The sequence below is a fragment of the Protopterus annectens genome, chromosome 7.part0 (genome assembly GCF_019279795.1).
Source record: "Protopterus annectens isolate FY-2018-M chromosome 7.part0, PAN1.0, whole genome shotgun sequence".
NCBI classification, from domain to species: domain Eukaryota; kingdom Metazoa; phylum Chordata; order Ceratodontiformes; family Protopteridae; genus Protopterus; species Protopterus annectens.
The window spans coordinates 414,647,522-414,662,674 of NC_056739.1; the positions used below are offsets into that span (position 1 = coordinate 414,647,522).

Consider the following 15,153-nt stretch of genomic DNA (forward strand, 5'->3'; position numbering starts at 1 on the left):
AGATCCCTGAGGTACCCCAGTGGGGGTTGGAAGGAAGGAAGAGGTGCCTTTCCCACATTTCACAGCCTGAGACCTGTCAGAGCGTAGGCTTGTGAACCAGGATAAAGAATTCTTGGAGAGATGGAGGCTAGAAAGGTAGTTTAAGAGGTGGGTGTGGGAAATGGTATTGAAGGCTTTGGACAGATCAACTAGAACTGTAGAGACAATTTTATCAGAGTCACGGGCCAGATTTACTGTGTCTAAGAATGAGAGCAGGGCAGTGATAGTACTATGGCCAGGTCGCTAACTGTGTTGGGTTGGAGTAATTAGTTGTTGCTTGGCTAGGAATGGCATAAGCTGTAGGTGGATGCATTTCTCTAGGATTTTAGAGATTGGGGAGAGGATAGCTATAGGGTGTTAATTAGAGATGCTATTGTTTTTGCCTCCCTTATGGAGAGGTAGGATAAAGGCAGTCTGCCATTGTTTGGGCACATAACATTCCTGCATGGATCTGTTGATTAAGATGCTGATGGGAAGAGCAGTACTGTCTGCGTCTATTTTTAGGAAGGAAGATGGAATATTGTCAAGGGCATTGGAGCATGGTTTTAATTTAGAGAGTAATCTTTTTATGAGGGAGGTAGAGATAGGTTTAGGTTCAAATATTGGGGGGGATTAGAGGTAGAGGGTTGTGTAGAAAGCATGGAAGATTGGATGGGTTGGGAGGATGGGTAGTTGTTAGGGAAGGTCTTGGTCATTTCTGCTATGGAGTTGGTAAAGAAGGAGTTGAATAGGGAGGCTATTTCAGAGTCAGATTTGCCTGAGTCAGGGCAGGGGTTATTTTTGGTACCTGGTTTGAGAAGAGAATTAATTGAGTTCCAGAAATGTTTGGGGTTGTTTGATTGGTTGGACTGGAGTTTAGTATAACAGGACTTTTTATCTCTAATGACATGATCTGAAGTAGTTAACTTCATTTGTCCATCAACCTATGGGTTATCGGATCCATATCGGATCCGAACCAGCAGCTTCCAACAGCTAAGATCCGAGCTCCAGCTCCTCCCCTTACCCATAATCCCCTGCTATCCCTTCCTGACCTCAGATCTAGTTTGCCGCGGTTCTCTCAGCAGCTTGATCGAGCTTCTAGGCGTGGATTTGTGAGAAAAAATCTCCTTTTTTCTTAGTTTAAACAAATTTTTGTGTGTGTGTGAGTTAGCATAGTTCCCCAGTAGCATTAACGTTTTTCTTTATCTAGTGTTTAGTTATCCTTTTTAGTGTTTCCCTCCCCCTCGTGTATGCGTTAGGGTGTGTGGTTTTGGGGCTTAGCGAGTGTGTTGTTTCTTTTGTAGGTATGGCGGAGGCACCCAAAACATTCTTTTCAAAATGTACCGAGTGTGGCCATAAGCTGTCCCCAGCGGATGGCCACACTCAGTGCGTTTTATGCCTTGGGGTTGAACATCTTCCCACCGGCTGCACTATTTGTGCAGGGACCGGAGGTTGAAGCTGATTCTGGCGGGACTTCTGCCCCCAGACCCGGCTTTGTCCTCCGGTCCCTCCATGGCACCTGCCGCGGCTGTGGCAGCGCCACCTGCTATTTCTCTTCCCCTGGCTGGGACTCAACCTCCCACCTTGGGCCGGGAGGAGAGGGAAGCCAGAAAGGAGAAACGCCGGGAAAAGCACCACAAGTGATGGGCCGAAGCTTCTGCATCGGCCCCGCCAGCCAAAAGAGTTTCTCCTCCTAGGGCCTCCGAGTCTTCTCCTTCCCGGCTCCGATCTCCTCGCTTTTCGCCGGGGCTGGAGGAGGAGGAGACCCAGTCGCTTTCGAGGTCATCGAGGCAGCACTCCCGGCCCACCTCGGTGGCCTCATCAAGGTCTACCCGGAGTATGTCCGATGCAGACTTGGACCATATGATGCGTAGGTTTCTCCAGGCCCAGCTGCAGATGGGAGTGCTCTTGCCTCCCCCCCCCTCCAGGGGGGGGCTCAACCCCCTTTTTCACCCCGATTGCTCCTTCTCTGACCCACTACCGGGGTTTGGAGCCATTGGAGCCGGGTAGTGTCGGAGCCGGGGGACTGTCGGCACCGATATTATTGGGTACTTCGGCGCCGATGGCACCTTCGAGTCTGTCAGGTCCATTTTCTTCGGAATAAATAATATTGAGTATAGATCTAATGGCCAGTATAGTTGTAGAACTGAGAGAGTGATATATGCTATTAGATGTGGCTGTAATAAGTTTTATATTGGCCAAACGAAAAGAATGTTTAAGGTGAGACTATTAGAACATCTGAGGGATATTAGGGTAAAAAAATTAGAGAGTCCCTTAGCTCATCAGTTTTATGAATGTCATGATGGTAAATGTGATAGTTTAACAGCAACTATTTTAGTACAGGTTTTTATAGGTGAACTAAATGAGAATTTGATTAATAATGCACTCCTAAAAAAAGAAACTATTTTTATTTTGAAGTATGAAACTTAAAATTCCTAGCGGTTTGAATACAGATTGTTGCTGGAGAAGTGTTATTTGATTTGTTCAAAAACACTTTAAATTTGTTTGACTTGTATTTTAATTAACTTGAATGATTTAATTGTTTGATTGTTGCTAATAGTTGATGCTATACAAATGCTTTTGTCCGTGTTATGTGTTACTCCTTGAAGGCTTTCTGTGGCCGAGGCGCTAGAGAGAAGAATAAATACAGAACCTTATTTTACACTGGCCTTGTTGTTTCTATTTGTGGTGTAGCAACTTGGTTTTTTATCTTGCTGTTGTTTGTTTTATCCATTTTTTCATGGCTAGTGATCCAGCATTGAACATTCCGAGGGTTTTTAGAGAGGATAATGCAGGTACCTCTCAGCGGACTATTGATGGTTTCTTTAATTCAGAGCATGAATTTGATCGCTCTGATACTAATGTTGGTGAGAATGTTTCGGGTTTACCATTATGGGAGCGTTTTTTAGCTGAAACAAGGAATAAGCGTGCTTCTAATCCTTTTGCCAATATTGGAAAACGCTCCGTGGATTACCCGGTAGAGGTAAAGACATTAATATCTAAACTAAGTAATTTAATGAATAAGGAAATGTTGACTTTTTACAATTACACGAGTCTGCAAAGATACTTAGATCTTGACATCATACCGCGGGGGTTGAGAGCTGTTAAATTTCCTTCTGAGCCATTTATTGGGACTTGTGCAGTTGATAAGGTCTTTCAGCAGAGATGGGAAAAAGCGGCACATCTCTGCTCAAGGGAATGGCTTAATATCCTGATTGAAAGAGATACCATCAAACTGTCTAACATAAAAAAAGATATTAACAGTGTTTGTTCTAACTTAATGTCTGCTTTAGACAGGGCGAAATTTGAGTCCTGTCTTCATGATATTAGAGACAAACTAAACATACAAGAGAAGAGAGTCCTTGAACAGAAAATGTATAAAATACAGAGAGATCTCTGTGATTTCGAAAAAGGTGCTGTCTACCTCAGGGGACCCAATCAGCGCTCACGTTCCAAAGCTCGTCGTAATGATGTTGGCTGGTTTAAAGATAGAACTGGTAATAATGTTAACCTGCCTGCGAGCCCAGCAGTCCGACAAGATGTGGATAATTTAATGAACCATGATTTCCCACCTTTGCCATCACCGGTGGATGACTTCTATTTTTCTGAGCATTTTCGTCCACCTAGGGCATATGGTAGGCAACAGAAGAGAAGTTTTTCGGATCAGGAACAGCAAAGAGGAGGGCCCCCACACCAGTGGCATGACAACAAAAGGACAAAATGGTATTAATTTATGTTCTGAATCTAATATTGTGATTAATTTATCTGGATATCAGTTAAATGATAGTATTTATGCTGTATTGAAGCATGGATTGAAATTTGTACCCACTGTTTTACCTAAGAAATATGAATTTAAAATAGAATTGTTTAGATTTGTGCACAAATTATATTTATGGTATCATTTTCACTGTTTACCTTCTTTGAATGTTGGTGTGGCAACTGCATTGATTGAAACATATACTACTGATGATGATGTTTCAGATTTGGACTCTAATGAAATTTTTGTATCCTGTGAGAGTGACCTAAATGCCTATTGTGTTATAGACACTTCGAGAGTAAATACTAAGAGTACTTATATGCCCCCTTTTTCACATGAAAGTATAAAAAGTTTTCATATGATGGTTGAATTTGAAGTTAATTTGTTGATAAATAATTTAGATTTGACACAGGTTAATTATAATTTATCTAAAAAGGAATGGTCTGAACTAGTTAATTTTTCTAAACAGAAGGAATTAATTGTGAAACCATCAGATAAAGGAAATAAAATTATAATTATGCATTATACACAATATTATAGAATGTGCTTAGATTTACTGAGTGATGACACAGTATATTGTGTAGTTACAGAAGATTTTGTCAAACAGGCTAAAAATAAGTATACCTGTCTAATACAGAGAGGTTTGAGACTAGGATATTGGTTGGAAGCTGATGTTAAGAACAAATTAAGTGTGGATGACTCTGGTCCAGCTTATTTCTATTGCTTACCCAAGATTCATATAGATAGTAAAAATCCCCCGGGTAGACCTATAGTTTCGGCTAGCAGATACTTTCTACATAATTTGGGAGTTGTTTTGCATCAAATATTGTTAAAGGAAGCCCAGAAACTCCCGTCTTACATACAAGATTCATTTGATTTTCTTCGTAAAATTAAAAATGTTACTTGGGTGGACAGTATGTATTGGCTGACTCTAGATGTCAAGAGTCTCTATATCAATATCAAACATGTATTTGGAATTGAAGCAGTACATAAACAAATGGGAGATTTTCCGTTAACACATTATGTTTTAGATTTATTGAAGTTTTGTTTAGAAAATAATTATTTTTATTTTGATAATCAAATTTTTCATCAGATCCAAGGTACAGCAATAGGTGCGCCTTTTGCACCTATGTATGCTAACATTTTTTATGGGATTAGTTGAAAAAGAATGTATTTACACTAATTGTTTTGTGAAAAATCATGTTAAATTTTATTTTAGATTTATTGATGATTTGATTTTTTTATGTGAAGGGGGCAAACATTTAGTGAATGAATTTATACAGGATATTCAATTAAATAGGTTCAATATATGTTTTGATGGTATGCAGTGTGGATCGACTGTTTCCTTTTTAGATATCAACTTACAGGGTATTTCAGGACAACATGTTATCACTAGCATACATAGAAAATTTGATTTACCAAATGAATTTTTGAAGGGCACCAGTTGTCACCCTAAACACACTCTTGAAGCCTTACCATATGGAGAATTTTTAAGAATTTCTCTGTTATGTAATGATGATAATACATTTATGAATGAAATATTATGTACTAGGAATATGTTTGAAAAAAGACAATATGATAGAAACCTGATTGATTTGGATATCAATAAGATTTTTAATAATAGGTTTAATAAGGGGCCATTATGTATAAATAACTGTAGGAATGATATTAAGAATCATAAAGAAGTAGATAAGATATTTATGGTTTCTACATATAATATTTGCAGTGAGAATATTAAAAAATGTATCTTACATTTTTGGAATTTTTAAAAAAATTATCTTGAATTAAAGAGTTTAGTTGAAAAAAAGTTAATGTTCTCTTATAAGAGGGGTAGAGATGTGAAGGATATGATAGTGCATACTAGATTTCATAAACCTGATGAAAAATTGCACTATCAAATTAAGAGTAGAGGGATGTTATCATGTGGGAAATGTAGTGTTTGCCCTTATATAATTAATTGTTTCCCTTACATAAATAATATTGAGTATAGATCTAATGGCCAGTATAGTTGTAGAACTGAGAGAGTGATATATGCTATTAGATGTGGCTGTAATAAGTTTTATATTGGCCAAACGAAAAGAATGTTTAAGGCGAGACTATTAGAACATCTGAGGGATATTAGGGTAAAAAAATTAGAGAGTCCCTTAGCTCAGCATTTTTATGAATGTCATGATGGTAAATGTGATAATTTAACAGCAACTATTTTAGAACAGGTTTTTATAGGTGAACTAAGTGAGAATTTGATTAATAATGCACTGTTAAAAATAGAAACTATTTTTATTTTGAAGTATGAAACTTTAATTCTTAGGGGTTTGAATACAGATTGTTGCTGGAGAAATGTTATTTGATTTGTTCAAAAGCACTTTAAATTTGTTTGAATTGTATTTTAATTAACTTGAATGATTTAATTGTTTGATTGTTGCTAATAGCTGATGCTATATAAATGCTTTTGTCTGTGTTGTGTTACTCCTTGAAGGCTTACTGTGGCCGAGGCGCTAGAGAGAAGAATAAATACAGAACCTTATTTTACACTGGCCTTGTTGTTTCCATTTTCTTCGGAGCCGAGAGCTGAGCTTCAGATCCGGAGGTGTCAGTATGGCTTCTGATCTGTCTCGGTCGGAGCATACTGGCTCTTCGGATCCGACCGCATCGGCGCCGGCTCCTATCCACACGTCGGATCCGAGAGAGGGTCTTCTCTTGGATCCTAGGGAGAGCAGCTCTCCTTCGGCATTCAATGTCATGGAGAGGGTTTTGTCGAGGGATTCCAGTCCCCCGGCTTCAGCTACGGCTCCATCCTGCACTCCCTCTCAGATGGGTCTACCTTCCATCACCCAGCCCCAGGGACAGCCTGCTCAGACGTCCCAGATAGTTCCCTTGCTGGAACAGGATGTGGTTGGTGAGGCCTCTTCGGACAGCCCCCCCGAGGAGGTCCCTCACAAACACAAGTGCAAGAGGAGGCACTTGGACTCCCCTGAGTCCTTGACAGAGGACACGGACTTGGAGGAAGGGGAAGGTTCCCCATGGTCACCCCCCCCCCCCGAAGACGTCTCCTTCGGAGACATCATGGAGATGCTTCGGATCATAGGGGGTGGTCTGCCCCAAAACCTTCCACTGACGAGTCTGTGTTTCTGGAGGCGGTTGAAGCAGGCCCGTCTACCTTTGGGTGTCCCCTCCCGCCGATCCCCTGGTGGACCTGATTACTACCAGGGCATGGAAGGAACCGGACACTGTGGAGCCCATTCCAAAGAGGCCAGACAAATTCTCAGCACCCCTTCGGACAGGTTATGTTGGAGCAAGGGAGCCCCGGTAGATACCATGTTGGTGGCGGCCGCCACCAACAGGGAACTGGCCCAGGAGAGTTCCTCGGTCCATCCTCCAGACAAGGAGTCTCAGACGATGGTCCATCTGGGGAAGCGGGTGTTCGCTTCAGCCACCTTTTCTGTGAGGTTGCTGAATTATATGGCACACGTGATACGGCTCCAGCGGGATCTTATCAAACAATACGCTGGGTCGCCCCCAGAGTCCATGTCGGCGGAGGACAAGAAAGTGTACTCTACCCGAATGGCCATTCTCAAATCTATCTCCAATACCTCTATGCGGCTACTATCCCATGCCACGGAAGGAGACGCTAGAGCTAGCGGAGCGGGCGTCGTCCTACGGCGACAGGTGTGGCTCCGTCATTGTGATTTCGTGGAACCCTTTAAGGCGTCGTTCGCAAATGCCCCATTTGATGGTTCTGCCCTTTTTGGCAAGACCGTACGCGACACAGTGGTCCAGAGCGAAAAAGACGGGAAGATGTTGTCTGCCGTCGGAGTCCGCTTCTCTGCTCCCCAGAGGTCCTTCTCCAGGAACCAAAAGGGACAGAAGAAGATGTGGTTCTGGAAGTCTCAACAGTCCCGTATCGCTCCGGACCCCTCATCCTTCAGAGGCAGAGGAGTACAGGGTGGACGCCGCCCTAGAGACAGAGGGGGCCCGAAGAACTTTGGGTCCAGAGAACCTTTCTCTGATCAGCCCACGCAGCAACATTGAGGGGTTACCCGACTGTTCCACTCTGGAGGCAGTCGGGGGGGGCGTTTCTCGAGGCACCAGGCAGCTTGGGAGTCCATTACAACAGATCACTGGGTGCTTCAGATCATATCCAGAGGCTACAAGATCCCTTTTCTCAATACCCCTCTCAGTCCCCGAAGCCCCCCCGATGTCCCACCCAATCAAAGGGAGGCGGCAGCCGAGGAAATACTCCGGCTGCTAGAAAAAAGAGCAATCCAGCACGTCCCCCCAGACCAGTCCGGATCAGGCTTTTATTCCAGGTTCTTCTTGGTGCCAAAAAAGACGGGGGACCTAAGACCAGTCCTCGATCTGTCCTTCCTGAACCTGTCAGTAGCCAAAGAAAAGTTCCGGATGGTCACTGTTCAATCCATTCTCCCCCTTCTGCAGGAGAACGACTGGATGTGCTCCACAGACCTCAAGGATGCGTACTACCACATTTTGATGGACAGACGATCCAGGAGGTTTCTCCGCTTCCAGCTGGGAGCCAGCCATTACCAATTTAGGGTCCTTCCCTTTGGTCTCACCACAGCCCCCAGGGTGTTCATCAAAGTGTTAACTGTTGTAGCGGCCCACCTGAGACTCCAGGGAATTCAGTTCTTTCCGTACCTGGACGACTGGCTCCTGACCGCCCCCACCAGGCATTATTTTCTCCATCTAGCTCCCCGGCTGGGGATCACGATCAACATAGGAAAATCTTCCCTTCTTCCAACTCAAATCCTAGATTTCATCGGAGCCAGATTGAACACCAACCAGCTTCTAGCCTTCTTGACTCTGGACCCGCTACGCACTCTGAAACTCCATGTACTGGCCCTTCTGCAATCCCCAGCTCCCCCTGCAGAATTGGTCCTGAGGGCACTAGGTTCGATGGCGGCAAATATCAAGCTACAACCCATGGAGCGCTTAAACATGAGAGTTCTTCAATGGACCTTACAAGTCTAGTGGTCCTTGCTGCTACATCCCCTGAGCTTTCCCGTTCCTCTCAGCAGGGTGTGCAAGAAAGCCCTCTTATGATGGCTCCAGTCCCCGGACCTCCAGAAGGGGCACCCCTTCTCTGTGTCCCTTCCTCTAGCCATGGTGACCACGGACGCCTCTCGCCTCGGGTGGGGGGGGGGCACTGCTTGGGCATGACTGTCCAAGGCATGTGGAACCATTCGGAGACCTCATTGCATATCAGTGTCCTAGAGATGAGAGTGGTGCTTTTGGCGTTGCAAGCACTTCAAAGCCTTCTTCCCTTGGGGACAATTGCGATCCAGACAGACAACATGTCTGTCGTCTGGTATATCAACAAACAAGGGGGAACCAGGTCCTATCCACTTTGTCGGGAGGCCATGAGAGTGTGGGAATGGGCTATGTCCACCAACCGCTTTCTCATAGCGACGCACATTCTGGGACGGTCCAACATTTTGGCAGACAGACTGAGTCGATCCATCCAGTCACCGTACAAGTGGTCTCTGAATCCAAAAGTAGCAAAGCAAATCTTCTCCAAATGGGGTCACCCTCATTGCGATCTTTTCACCTCTCCTTTGGACGCAAAGTGCAGCGATTCTTCTTCTTCTCCTTTCGGCTTTTTCCGGTTAGGGGTCGCCACAGCGGATCATCTGTCCGCACACAGGATTGGCAGTGAAGTTTTACAGTGTCGAGTTGCCAGCCCGGCGCCCAACCTTCCATAGAAGGCACACACACACTCACACCTAGGGCCAATTTAGAGTGTCCAATCCACCTACTGCATGTCTTTGGGATGTGGGAGGAAACCGGAGCACCCGGAGAAAACCCACGCGACCACAGGGAGGACATGCAAACTCCGCACAGAAGGCACCCCAGCCGAGGATCGAACCGGAGACGCAAAGTGCAGCGATTACTTCGCTCTAATTCCCCCACCCGGGGAATCCCCCAAAGATGCTCTGGTGCATGTTTGGCCACCCGGTCTACTTTATGCTTACCCTCCTCTGCCCCTGATGCTAAAGTTTTTACGGAAAGCCAGACGGTTGGGGAGCAGAATAATCCTCATTGCCCCATTCTGGCCTCGTCAAGCTTGGTTCCCATATCTATGGTCTCATCTAGTGAATCCCCCATGGATTCTAGATCCCATCCCGGATCTGATCTTTCACCCATCAGGCCTGTCAACCCCGAATCTGGACAACCTCAAGCTCACAGCTTGGTTGATCCAGTTCCAGTGATAGCTAGGACTCCCGGTATCTCGTCCCCTGTCAAGGCTATTCTAGTAGCCGCTCACAAGCCATCTACTAGAAGAATCTATAATAGTAAATGGAAGCGCTTCTCTATTTGGGCGGAGCATCAGAACTTAGATCCCTTTACAGCTCCGTTGCCAGCAGTACTAGATTTTCTGTCAGGGTTATTCGACCAAGGTGCTAGCTCTTCTATGGTCAAAGTCCAGTTGGCCACAATCTCTCATTATCATGTTGGCAGTGATCTCGGCCCTTTGACTTCGTCCAAATTATGTAAGAGCTTCCTAAAAGGCACTTTCCTTCTAAGACCTCTGGTAAAAGATGCAGTCCCTCCCTGGGATTTAACTCTTGTACTTCAGTCTCTAACAGTTCCTCCCTTTGAGCCTGCAACTTCGGTGGATCTGAAATACTTATCTTGAAAGACGGTTTTTGTTGTTGCCATAACTTCGGCCAGAAGGGTCTCGGAGCTTCTCAGAGGAACCCCTCCTTTCCTGCCCAAAATTGCATCGGAGTCTAATATCAACCAATCTATTAATTTACCAATCTTCTTCCCAAATTATCAGAACAAAGGTGAATATAAGTTGCACTCTCTAGACGTACATAGGCAACTAAGATTCTATTTGCAGAGGACAGCTGATCACAGGAAATCAGACCAGCTTTTTGTATCCTTTGCTAAGTCCTCTTTGGGAAAACCTGTATCAAAAGTCACATTGTCCAGATGGATTTCCCAATGTATTCTTTTGGCATATGAGAGTTCGGGCCGGCCCTCACCTCAAGGAGTTCTTGCCCATTCTACTCGATCGATGTCTACCTCTGCAGCTTTTCGATCTAGGGTGTCGTTGGATGACATTTGTTCAGCAGCCACTTGGGCTTCATCTCATACATTTATAAATCATTACAAGTTGGATATTGTTTCCACAGGGAGAGCATCCTTTGGCTCTGCGGTGCTCCAGAACATCCTTCCATGAGGACCTCCCAAGAATCAGGTAGCTGAGGACTCTGTCCCATAGGTTGATGGACAAATGAAGTTAACTACTTCAGATTTAGAAGTTATGTACTTACCATAACGTTCCATCTGAGTAGGTAAACTTCATTTGTCAGCAACCGTCCCTCCCTCCGTCCTCTGACCTATATTGATATTCAAAGGACTCCTGCTGTCATAGCGGATAGTTTCCAGGTTAGAGTAGGGAGGTGGTTATTGGTATCGTATGGTTTATGGATAAGCAAACTCGATCTGAGGTCAGAAAGGGATAGCAGGGGATTATGTGTAAGGGGGAGGAGCTTGGAGCTCGGATTGTAGCTGTTGGAAGCTGCCGGCTCGGATCCGGTGTGGATCCGATAACCCATAGGTTGCTGACAAATGAAGTTTACCTACTCAGATGGAACTTTATGGTAAGTACATAACTTCTAATTTTTTAACAAGGTTGCAAAGTTTTTTTATATATAAGGAGAGTTTCTGGCTGCTTATGTTGGTGGTATGTTTTCCAGGATTTATCCCTTTTGTAGCATACGTTTTTGGTGTGTCCTTAAGTGACTGGATACTGTATTGTCTCCTGTATGTGTAGTGCTCCTTGTTCTGTCCATAAGGATTTCAACTACCATCCATAGAAACAAATTGTAAGTTGCTTTGTGTGATCTGATCTATCCTTTTTATTTTATCTTCCCTTAATATCCCTAAAGTCTGACCCTTTTCCTTTAGACCTCATCTGTGTAACTGTCCCTTCTTTTGTCTTGTCATTGCTTGCTAATAATCAGGTCTTCTTTTCCTTGGTAATATTCATTTAACATTCTTGCTAGTTTGTTGTTCTGCTTTTTTCTGCCCTTCCAAAGCCAATGTCCCCATTTCCCAACCTACCTTTTATTTCCTGTATAATTAAATAAACGTTTTTCCTCCTTTTTATAACTACCTGCAAGTATTTTCCCCCATTATATCTTCAATGCTATTTAAACATGTTGATGTTTTTTTTTCTGTGCATGAACTAACTATCTTTGCATCATTCTTCTATTTTTCACATTGCTTGTATATGCTTTCATCTGTACAATGCGTCATACTGGTTTCCTCTTTCATTTGCTTCTGCAGCCTTTTTTGTTCTCATTTTCACACCTGAAATGGGTGCCTGTATGGTTCCGTCATTGCTGTGCTTACTGCCACTTTCCAGGACTTTTACCTCTTTAATCCTTTGCCTTTCTGCATTTGGTCTCTGTGTAAACCAAAATTCTGATATTTTTGATCAGGCCTAGCTTCTTATGCACTTTTTCTTCTCCCACTGATGAAATGTGTGTTGTGTTTGGTGCTTGCCAGTGCAGCTATAATGTAGGTCATTCATGATTTTTTTTGATGTATTGGGGTATTTTGGGTTCTACAACTTTGATAACCTGATTCATTTCTGTCCCCAGTTTGCAGACTACTTATTTTGCAGCTTCAGCTTCACCCAGGTGTTTTATTCCCTTGCAGACAGGGTCAAGATCCCCTTTATAGGTTTATAGATGACATGGAGCTGTGAAAGGACAATGTGAAGAGCTGCTACTGCTGCTTCCAATAAGGCTTTGAAGGATTGTTTGCATATGCCCAGTTCCTGATCAGGAGGTTTTTGTGCAAAGAACAATTTGTAAGCGATGTCCCTGCTTCCTCTTTGCTGTCCTCATGAGCTCTTTGTTTCACTTTGAGAAGTACCCCTGTGGTTCTTGGTCCTCATCAGAGAATCTAATGCTGGGATCAGTCTTAACATGTCTCCCCCATCCCTTGTCACTGTTGTCATATGGCAAACTGACTCCAGTAGGAGCCCAAGCTGCTAACTCAACTTAGATTTTCATCCTTGTGTTCTGTTTGAGTGACCCATCTTGTCTCCTTTGCAGAAAATTTGCTTTGGAATTCTCTTCTTTGTGGTTCTCATCATCGTCTTTGGGCAACGGAAGGTGATATGTTCTGTACTTAGAGACAGCATTTTGTAAGCCGCTGCTAGTGTAACTTTTGAACCTAACAGGGAACTTTGTCTTTCTGGGTACCCTTCCTCCTAGTCTCCAGTTTGTGTTAACACAGCACTTTAGAATCTGTGCTGGTAGGCTTCAGAATAAATATTTTATGTAATGCGCATGGTACTGCATATGCTAAGAATAACACTTACAAAATGGTAACTAGCCAAGGAAGGGAGTTGATAGCTGGGCCAGCTGTTAACTTTCCACATTTCATCTGAAGGGAACTCATTCTAGGAGAGTTCAACCTCCTACTTTCTTTTCCCATGGTATATGATGGAATGATTCAGTCTGCTTCGGCAGATTAGTGTCCCATTCATCAATGAACAGATGTGAAGTGCACCACATGAGGTATTTCGATAGTGAACATATTGATACACAGCACTTTACTTAAGCTGTTTCATTTGTAACTGAATAGATGTCTATTGCAGTAAGCGATTTAATGACTCGGCGCTTATGTGATGGCGTACCCGGCACACATTTACAATACTGGCACTCACCTTAATTCTGTCACAAGTACCATCACTTGCAGAAGAAAGTGATTGTGCTGTGCAATGTATATTTCTGATAAACTACAACTGCAAACTGATTGTAAGGGCAAGGGGGGAACTAGTGTCCCCAACCATCATCAAGCTAGTTCTGTTGGGGATTGAGTTAAGGGAGGATATCAGCCCCCTTGTAGAGTAATAAATGGCAAATTAGAGGTTACAGGTGTGGCTGCTGTGACATGGTATGTTTTTCATTTTGTTGGTGTGTGTGTATGTGTCTGTGTGTGTCTGTCTGTGTGTGTGTGTGTGTGTGTGTGTGTGTGTGTGTGTGTATGTGTGTGTAGAAAGATAATGCTTCATAACTCTTGTTTATTCATCAGCAGATGCCCAGAGGTGCTGTTCTTGATTCAAGAGCAGTAGTGAATGAAAAAATATGTGGTTTTTGTACTGGAGTTCATACACCTTCTTTTTCTTTTGGCTTTTCCCAGTCAGGGGTCGCCACAGCGGATCACCTGTCCGTTCATGATTGGCAGTGGAGTTTTACGGTGTCGAGTTGCCAGCCTGGCACCCAACCTTCCACAGAAGGCACAGACACACATGCACTCATGCCTAGGGCCAGTTTAGAGTGTTCAATCCACCTACAGCATGTCTTTGGAATGTGGGAGGAAACCGGAGCACTTGGAGGAAACCCACGCAACCACAGGGAGGACATACAGACTCCACAAAGAAGGCACCCCAGCTAAGGATTGACCAGAGAACCTCTTGCTGTTTGGCGGCAACGCTAACCGCTGCACTACCGTGGCTGCCCACTGGAGTTCATACACCAGTGAGTGAAAAGATGTATGCTACCATGTTGAGTTTATTAGTATATGTACACTTGCAGTATTATATCTGAGGTCATTCATTAGTACTGTTTCAGTGCAGTGTCCGAGACTGGTAATGAATGAACTGCTGTGCTGCCCTTAAGCTAATACGTTAATGAATGGCGAGGTGTTCAGATGCAGAACTAAAGTAAGTTGTTAGAGTGAACAGCTTTGCTTTGTTGTAGTTAAGATCATTTATTAATGAATGAACACGATGTGTGGTGCAGTACCAGAGTTCACTAATTATTATTATTATTATTATTATTCATTAATTATTTTTCATTTGCTAGCCATTCAGGAAAAGAAATTGACAGCTACCAACTTTGCACACTTTTCATTTAAGAAACATTCATTCTATGAGATTGCCTTATCCAATCAGATGGAAATGAGACAAAACATTGCATATCCTGACACTTCAAAATTACAGTTGTCACAAAAAAACAGAGAATTTAGAAGAATTACTATTAAACTTTAAAGTGCTGTTGGCGGGGGAGGGGGGCTCCCCCACACATACATTCCTGTTATTTATTTATACTAACTTGGGAGACTGCTGTAGTCCCGAGTAGAGGGGGTACTCAGAAATGTCGCAGTCTTTCAATTAGCATGTAATCCCCTCGTTCATACTTTGAGATCATTGGACAGTGACTTCATTTAACCTTCAGTATACTTATGGAAGGACTCCTGAAGTTCTTTTACTTTGTGCCACGTTGTACTAATGGGTAAGAGAAATAAGTCCTTGTACTCTGATTGAACTAATGCAAAATGCACTGTGTTTTAGTCTTAATTTAAAGGTGATGATTATGCAGGTTTGCATAAATGTC

The 15,153-nt window shown here is 43.5% G+C and overlaps 1 protein-coding gene across 2 annotated transcripts in view; it reads left to right on the top strand.

Annotated features, from left to right (window-relative positions):
• The window catches only part of PLOD3 (procollagen-lysine,2-oxoglutarate 5-dioxygenase 3), a gene marked incomplete at its 3' end in the record, with an annotated part of 993,531 nt that overhangs the window by 365,032 nt on the left and 613,346 nt on the right, over positions 1-15,153 (top strand).